At 38.9% G+C, this 8,792-nt stretch overlaps 1 protein-coding gene across 4 annotated transcripts in view; it reads right to left on the reverse strand.

The window, feature by feature from the left end:
- The window catches only part of ANKFN1 (ankyrin repeat and fibronectin type III domain containing 1), a 68,141-nt gene that overhangs the window by 39,644 nt on the left and 19,705 nt on the right, over positions 1–8,792 (reverse strand). The window lies entirely within an intron of this gene.

Consider the following 8,792-nt stretch of genomic DNA (forward strand, 5'->3'; position numbering starts at 1 on the left):
AGTCATGTTTAGCAATAATGTTTAGGAAAACTTTACACAGTAATTAAATTATAACTCTGTGTATGAGAGAGAAAAGCAAAATAGTGCTCAAAAGCTTTTCAGGAAAGAATGCTTAAAAGTACCCTGCAATACAAATTACATTCAATCAACATTTGCTCTCAGTTAAACAATTTCCTTTTAAAGAAAGGGAAGCAGTGGAAAAGAGTAGGTAAAAGATTTGGACCTGCTAATTCCATTAGGCAGTTTATATATCCAAACCAACAAAAGCACTGTTTTCCAATTGTGTCTGCATATGTAGGCATAGGAAGGGAGTCTTTTGGGCTCCTCAGGACCACAAAACTCCAATCACTTAGTCCTGGCAGCGCTGTATAGAAATATCCTCCTTGGACCAGATCCAGCACTCACAAGAGGCTCTTTATTGATTTCAGTGGGCTCTGGCTCCCTTGTCCAAGCCTGGTTCTGCTGTGGTCATTGAAATTACAGAGCTCCACAAGGACCTATTAAATTTCATCCATTTTTGAGATGAATTAAGTGGTGCTGGGCTGGCACATCCCTCCCAACCTGTCCTACAGCCTGAATCCAAGGGGTACCTTCACCAAAGCACCAAAGCATTCCCATCAGTTTGTACCAACTGCTCATATTCCTACTTAAGGGGTATGAACTCAGCAATCTTCTTGTATTCTTCCTTATTCCTTGCAAAAATTAATGCAAGAAATGAAAATGGATGCTGACCATGAAAAACTGCCACGTGGTTTTAGAAAAAGGATATGTGCAAAAGGGGAACTGAAGATAAGAAAACCACCTTCTGAATTATATGTTAGTAATGACAAGTACTGTGGTTAGAGCTAAGGCTCATCTCAGAGTCATACCTCTGGGCTTTGGTATCTCCAGACTCAAACTTTCAGGAAAACTTACCAAAAACAGTGAAATTCATTAAACATAATAACAGGGGAAAAGCCCACACATTTTCTGGATTTACAACCAAGCAGAAAATCCAATTTAAAATTGGCAGATTCAAAAACTAGCTTATAGATACTTCATTTGCATATTTATCAGAGTTGGATTCAACAATTCAAAGATGATCAGAAAGTATAGGTACTTTAATTTCAGCACGTGGATGTTTTATCTTCTCACTGTGTCATACTGGCATTTTCACACTAAAAGAACAGATATTTTTGCTCAGCATATACGCTTAACTGCCAACAAGTTTTTCCTCGATTAGCCAAGTATCAATAGCACAGCAAACTTTTCCTTTCTCTTCCAAGCCAGTCCTTTCCTTCAACTGCCATTTGTGAATGCATAGCATGTTCAGCAACGTTTCTGTATTTGCTGAAATGAAAAGGATATTGATTTTGTCTACTGTACCTGAACTTTATGGTGTATATTTTTCTTACTCTCCTTGGGTTTTAAATATCTAATTACTGCCAACCTTAATGGAAGCTATCTCTGTACATTAGTATGAAAATGTAGAGACTGTTACTGTACCATGTTGTAGGTTTTTGTTGACGATTTAATTATAGCAGTGCTTATAAGTGCCATTAAACTTGATGGCCTGTCAGAGTTTCCATTATAAACCATGATTTTTCAGGGTTTATAACTCTGCTCTATTAAATCATTGAGGACATTGTGTACATGCTGCAGACTAAGACATTCTCTATTTTCCAGAAGGATAAATGAGAGAAACCCCTCCTGAGTTGCTGGACACCTTACTAACAGACATGCAGTCACTTCAGATGCCATCCTTCTCTTTGAAGGGTCGTGTAAATCAAACAGTGTCACTGCAGACAGATTCTGCCAGCAAATCCTGTCTTCACTGAAATCCTAAGCATGACAGTGTGTTTCTCAGCATGAGGGGCAGGGCTAAGGTTGTGCTTTAGCACAAAATAAAAGCCAAGGTGAAATATGCAGCTTTAAATTCCCTTGGAGTTTCTCAAATGTTTAGCTGTTCTATGGACTGAAGAGTATCCAGACATAAACTAGTTCCTTGGACACATTGGAAGCATTGTTATTTCTGACAGCACATCGTTCTCTGACTCATGATTCCATGATATAGGCTACTGTTTCTTGCATTTTCTGGTTATGCAGAATAATGCAGAGCTACTCACCCTTGCGATGGACCAGGATCTAAAAACTTTGCAACTTTGTGCAATGGAAGCATTGCTAAAGCCTTGCCTACTTTCCAAGAGAGAAAGTGCTGGAAGGGGCTGTTCTGGAAGTAAACAAAAAAATAACAACTATCTGTGTAACTGAAGTGCTTGGTACTTTAAGAAGGAACAAAAGGCTGGCTACCCTAAGCACTTTAAAAGTTCAATATAAAAATACGCAAGTATAAAAAGCCGAAGATGAAGAGGGTCCTTTATAAGAGCCCAGGAACAAGAGCTGGTCTTGTAGACTGTACCATCTGTGCCGTAAAGGACCTGAAAGCTGTTGGGTGAATTAAGGATGGAGCATGTTCCAGTCCTGTTCTGAACACCCCACAGGCCTGCTTTGTCGTGAACGCTGAATGTCTTCGCTGTTGCGGCTTTCCATCTGACACTTCACGTTATGTCAGAGCAGGGTTTTTTGTGTGTTTAATATATTGGTGACTATGTGTTTTAATGAAGGTGCCCTGTATTCCAGAGCTAGCGAATGCACGATGTGTTGCTGCGGTCGCCAAGATAAGTAGTAATTTTTAAATAAACAGCAGTATAAACAGTTACATAAAACTCATGTAAATTGCTGGCACATAATTTTAGACTGGCTTAAGTTATGTAACCTACTTGTGGCCAAGTTGTGTGTGCGCTTTTTTTTCTTTTTAATACTCAATTCATACACTTTAGAATAAAGAAGCAAGTTTGTTTTCACCTGTTTCTTTTCTATTCAGTATATTCCTGTCATAATGAGTATACCTTAAACAGCTCACCAGAAAGGCTGACAGACAGATAAGGGAAAAAGTGAAGGTGCAAAACACCTCCCAGCACTTTTGCGGAGTCATTCAGGAAAACACCTTCTCCCTGCTAAGCAAATAGCTCAAGCCACTGTAGAATTTGTCACTTCTCTTGGCATTTATTTTGCTTGCACTTAAATTATTCACTGAATTGCTGAGTAGATTAATTAGACCCAGGGACATGACTTAGGCTGTTAAGTTGATAGCATCTACTGAATAGTGTGCTGAGCTGCAATTCTGGGTTTTACTCTTGCATTTACTACTAACTTGCTGTGACTTTGGGGAAAGCATTGTGCCACTATGACTTTTAACCCAGACTCTTAACGCAGCAAGGATTCTTTCTCCTTCCCTTCCTCCCTGTGTCCAGGGCCCAGGCTGAAGGACACTGTGATCCTAGCCTGTGTTCCCTAGGGCCTCCAAACAAATAATTGCATTGTTTAACAGCTTCCTTTGAAATGTAAAACTGAAGGAGAGCCTTAATGCCAGAAACCCCTTCATGCCATCTTTTGCTGCCTGCTATCTTTATGAAATAATTGTAACAATTGACACTTACAATGTCTTAGCAAGTTGAGCTGACAAGGCAGTCAGGAGGAACCAGCTTATTGGTGCACACAGCTCAGACAGACAACAATATTCTTGATTTTTTTCACGTTTTGTCTGTTTAGTCAGTTCCTCCTAGCTGCACTGAGCTAGTCTTTCCAGGTTTAATTTCAAAAATAACCCAATTTTCGCAGACTTGGGCTCAGGCTTTCTTTATGTCTCTCATGTTTTGAAATTCTGCAAAGAATGAGAGCAGAAAGAGAAGTTATACCAACTGTATAAGGGTGCTCGCAGAGATTTCATAGTACTTCCATTGGGGAAAAAAAAAGTTTGGCACTGAGGAGTCACTTTGTGTTCCCATGGATCTGGTTTTCTGCATGAAGGATGTAAGCCATCCATTTATGCACATTCAATTACACCGTCTGAAATAAGGAGAATTCTGCTTGGTTAAAATGTAGGCAGGGGCAATACTGGTTAGAAAGCTACAATGCAAACTGGCACTGTGATAACAACCAAGATTTGTGCCTCAGCCTTCCTATAACAGCACAGCCCACTCTGGCTGTGGAAAGGAAAGGGAGAAAAAATACACACTAGAGCTGTGAAAAGGGACTGGAGAATAAATGGGGTTCTTATGCAAAGGCTTCACGTCCTAGGAAGGTATAGCAGGCTTGGCTCTGATCTTACGAATTTCCACTCCCAGTGGATTCGTTCCACTCATGTAATCTGTGTAACCAAAGCCAGTGGGGAGGTTTATGAAAGTAAGGACAACTCATTTGTGTGAAGCATGCATGGCTTAGGCTCAGCTTCTTCCCAAACCATAATACATTAAAATCTAATTAATAATGACTGGTTAGGCAAATGCAAACAAAAAAGTAATCTATCAAAATGTACAAGATATACTGGAACACTGCATAGCACTGTTAACAAAGAAGGTAAATACACAAACCCTAATTCAATTAATCTGCTTAATGGGATTGCACTGCTTTTCTTCTGGTCCTGCCGTAACATGTTTTTAAAGGGGGACACTGTTGAATAGATGTTGATTACTCATATTTATGGTTTTTGTTTCTTTATAAACAAATCTGTACATTAATTTAAAGATCATTCACCTCTCCCTAGCACTGAAGCCAGGTGTCACTGGCAAAACAGTCTTGTTTTTACTTAATTTAATTTATTGCCAATTAATCTAATCACCAATCCAGATTGAGAAGAGAGAAAACGTAAACAATTAAACACTTAACACATACTCTCCTCCTTTCCTAGTCTCAACTTCCTTTGTTTCTACCAGGGGGTTACTCTCAGCATTGAGGTTCTCTGTTGGTTTTGGACTGAGCCCAAGGCCTCCTCCCACCTGTGGGCAAACCAACCTGCCAATATGTGCCCAGCACAGTACTCAGGCAGGAGCTAAGTCAGCGCTCGTGTGTGAACTAATTGGGTGCTGAGATGTGAGATAATAGAGTGCTCAAGCATAAATTGATTGTGTGTGTTCATGTGTGAACTGAGCAGTCACGCATGAAAACTACATACCCCGTAATTTACGTTCAGCACACAAGATAAGAGCTTGAAGCAAATCCAAAGACCCTATGACAAATGTATATTTGTTTATCAGTTCTGTGGGTCCAATTTAATCACTAGAGTATTATCAAATTCTTGGTGGAGTGGCAAAATGACTATGTTTTCAATCCTTGTAAATGAATCAGAAAAGTCCATGAAGGACCAGAGAAGATTTCAGACAAGTAGTGAGCAAAGGCACAAAGTCGCAACCTTGTGAAAACATTATTTTTAATTATCTATCTTATTAGTAGTTGATGCCATCGAGTCTCTAGCAAGGAGTATTTCCAAACCTCTGGATCAAAAGATGTGGGAACTTCCCTCAAGAAAGAAACTGAAGGTCTTGAGTTCCAGTCCTGGCACACTACGGGAAATTCACCTCTTCTTTGCCCAACATATAAACTGGAAGCTCAAATACTTAGCCATGAGCAAATCATTGTTAAAATTACTTATTAATGCTAGTACACCAAAGCAAGTATAAAAAATAAAGCAATATCTAAAAGTCAGCAACATCATGATATGAGCCTTTTTCTTGGACACCAAAGATGGACAAAACCAGAGCCTACATGTCTGGGTTTTCTCACAGCCCTTTATCTTGGGCTGTTGCTCAAAATCTTTATGAAACAGAAAGCAGAAAGAATGCTTAAACTGAGTAATTGATGTCTGATCAGCTACATCAGTTAAATACATCATCACTTAATATGTAATTCATGTTCAAAGGTGCTTTTAAATGCCTAGCAAACTTAACATAAAAGAACTTTTTTTTTCCCAGTCCAACACATACTACAGACCTTAACAGGAGCTAGAAATAGAAAGGTTTGTTCCACATTTATACATTTCTATACATGCAAGGCATGAAAATAGAAGTTGAATTGCACAGTTCTGTTAGCTACCAAAATGTAATGTGCAAATAAAGTGCCCAGGAGACCTAATAAAATGCCATAAATGAAGTACTGTAAAAAATATCAGACCACACCTATTCAGCAGGATAAATTCAAATATCTTACAAAGGAAAGTATTCTCTCTTTCCATTTTATGGAGCAAGAACCATTCCAGGGAAAGAAACAAGGAGTTTCAAAGTATACAAAGAAACTTTGAATAATAAGCAAAAAGGGTTTCAAGAGGAAATCAAATGCAGAATACTACTTAATTCCACTTTAAACTGGAACAGGATCAAGCAGTGATGTACCATCTACTGTACAAAGATCGATAGGCATTAATGTTAAAGCACCATTCTCATACCTAAGATTCACTTCTACAAGTATTCTTTTCCATAACCAGGATTCTTCTAGAAATCAAAGAAAGCACAAGCTTGCTGCTTTCTGCTCTCATACTGCTACGTTAATGGGCAGTTGCCACCAAAGAGGGAAAAAAGTTGGAGATTTTGTATGTATATGTGCACTTCAGTCTTCATATAAGCTCCATCTATGAGACCAGTCAAAGCCAAATGCACAAAGCAGGAAGCCTGCTATGGAACAATACCAAACTTGATCAAACACTGCAATTCAACTACATCGACAAATCACAAAACATACAATGTTTATGTGTTTGTAAATGTTTGCAGGGACAGAGGCCCACACAAGCTGATCAGATCGCTTGGTTGTGAAGGCACTGCTCTTGAGAGAAAAAACAAAGGGAATCACACAAAAATCACAGCTGGCTTTCTGTGCAGTCTTTGAGGCTTTTCACACAAGAGTTTGTGGTGAAAGACTTCCACTGACATAGTCAGATATCAGAGAATCTCAAATGCTGTGTTTGTTTTTAATACGCAACATATATCCTATGGGCCTAACTTGGCAAAAGACTTCATCTCATGATCTCAGATGCTGACCCGTAATGAAAGGTGGCTCAGTAAATCTGTTAGTTGAGACTTCCATTGAGAACAGCAAATTGCAATAGCTTCTCCTGGATAAAGGTGCTTGTCTGTAACCAACGTGCTTCATGTGGCCATCCTAAAGCAACATTCTGAGGGCCTGAACCAGTGATTTAAAGACAATTTACATGAATTACTCCAGTAAAAAAAATCTGAAATGAGCCCACAAATTGCCTTGGAGGAAAGGAGGCAGGGAGATATTTCTTGTCAAAATTTAGGTAAGGCTAACTTCTTTCCTGATCTAGTTGCCCGCCTCTTGCTTTTTTAAAGAGCTACACTGACATAGAAAATAAAAAGATCTTTCCATCCAACAGAAATCCTAGAAGGCATCTGGGCAATCCTGACTAAAACGAAATATTCTGTTAAAGTAACTAAATAAAAAGGTAACAAAAGGCTGAAGTGGGCTAGACAGCTTAGCATCCCTATCTGGAAAATAACTTGGCATCCAAGCCCCAGCTCCATCCAGGGAGAAGATCAGCTCTCTTTGCCACATCAAACATGGATCAGATTTTTTCTCTCTTCATCTCTTTTCAAATATAAATAGTTCCCATCTCTTAAATAAATTAGCTCAGCTTTGGTTATACAAGCTCTTTCTTTTTCTTCTTCTTTTTTTCCTCCAAAGAGCTATAGATGTCTGTTGAAAAATTGCAAGTAAAATATAAATGGAGATTTTCCACTGCATAGTGGTCCTTCCAAGTAGGTGATGTCCAGTACTGTGTCTATTTTCCTTCCCTTTTCTACACCTGGATATAAGTGCACAACTGTGTCAACTTCTGATGGAAAATTCATGAAAAAATGATATGCAAAATGTTAATGTGTACTTATTCACAGAGTTCAGTGTTAATGTGTACTGATTCACTGCAACAGCAAAATAAGTATCAGGTTTAAAGTGCATAGAAAATAAGTGCAATAAAATTGCTTGTCAACACTCTTTCTTCTTTTAAACAAACAGATTTCTCTATGTACATTCATTGTGTGGAATATGTGAAACCTAGAAATGCTAATTAGCTAAAGACAACAGGTCTTATAAGACCAGGGCTCCACTTGTGCTGTTCCTAGGAGTCAAGTAGTGCCCCCATGGATTTTGTTGTTGCTGTGACTTTCTGCAACAAGATGGGGACTGTAGAGTAGCTCTAAAACATATAGGAAGGTTCACTCTAGCTTCAGACTGTGGTGTTATTTTGTATAATAGCACAGAACATTTTGATTGCGTTTACAGAGATGTAAAACAAAAGTAGGTCGTAAGTGCTTCCATGATGGGATGTGAAGTTTGGCTTTAGGGCATGATTAGCCAAGGGTATGGGTTTTTCTTCCCAAATTATGGTGATGCTTCACATCCTTCCTAAAACTGGCTGGGGTGAGGTGTCTCTGGCTTTGAATCTTTCTCTAGCACAGAGCAGATTATTACTATTATTATTGATTTATGGCATGCCTGTCTGCTTCCAGCCTCAAAACACTTTACTAAGTTACAATATACATAGGAATCATTTCACATCAGCCACCACCACGTTGTAGCCTTCTCTGGAGGGAAACTGAAGGAAGCCATTAGGATGGTGCCTGCAACATTAAACAACAATCCAGGAGAGGAAGTAGAGAATACTCTGGCTCCTTAAAGCAATGGCTCAACAGAATGCAGTCGCTGAACTGCCATCCAGCTGGGACACCAAAGTCAATACTCATTCACCGTGTGTGGTTAAAATTAAATCTCCTAATGAAGTGAGATGGTTTTAGTGGTTAGAGAGTGAGTGCAAAGTATTATTCTCCTGTATTATTATTTGTAAGTTATACAGCTAACAAGGGAAAAGTCATACACAGGAAAATAGCAGACAGTTAGATAACGTTCCAAGCCTAGTTTCAAAATGACATTTGAGCAAGTAAAGCTTTGGAAAAATATGTTTAAAA

Source organism: Meleagris gallopavo, chromosome 20, assembly GCF_000146605.3.
Source record: "Meleagris gallopavo isolate NT-WF06-2002-E0010 breed Aviagen turkey brand Nicholas breeding stock chromosome 20, Turkey_5.1, whole genome shotgun sequence".
In the NCBI taxonomy this organism is placed as follows: Eukaryota; Metazoa; Chordata; class Aves; order Galliformes; family Phasianidae; genus Meleagris; species Meleagris gallopavo.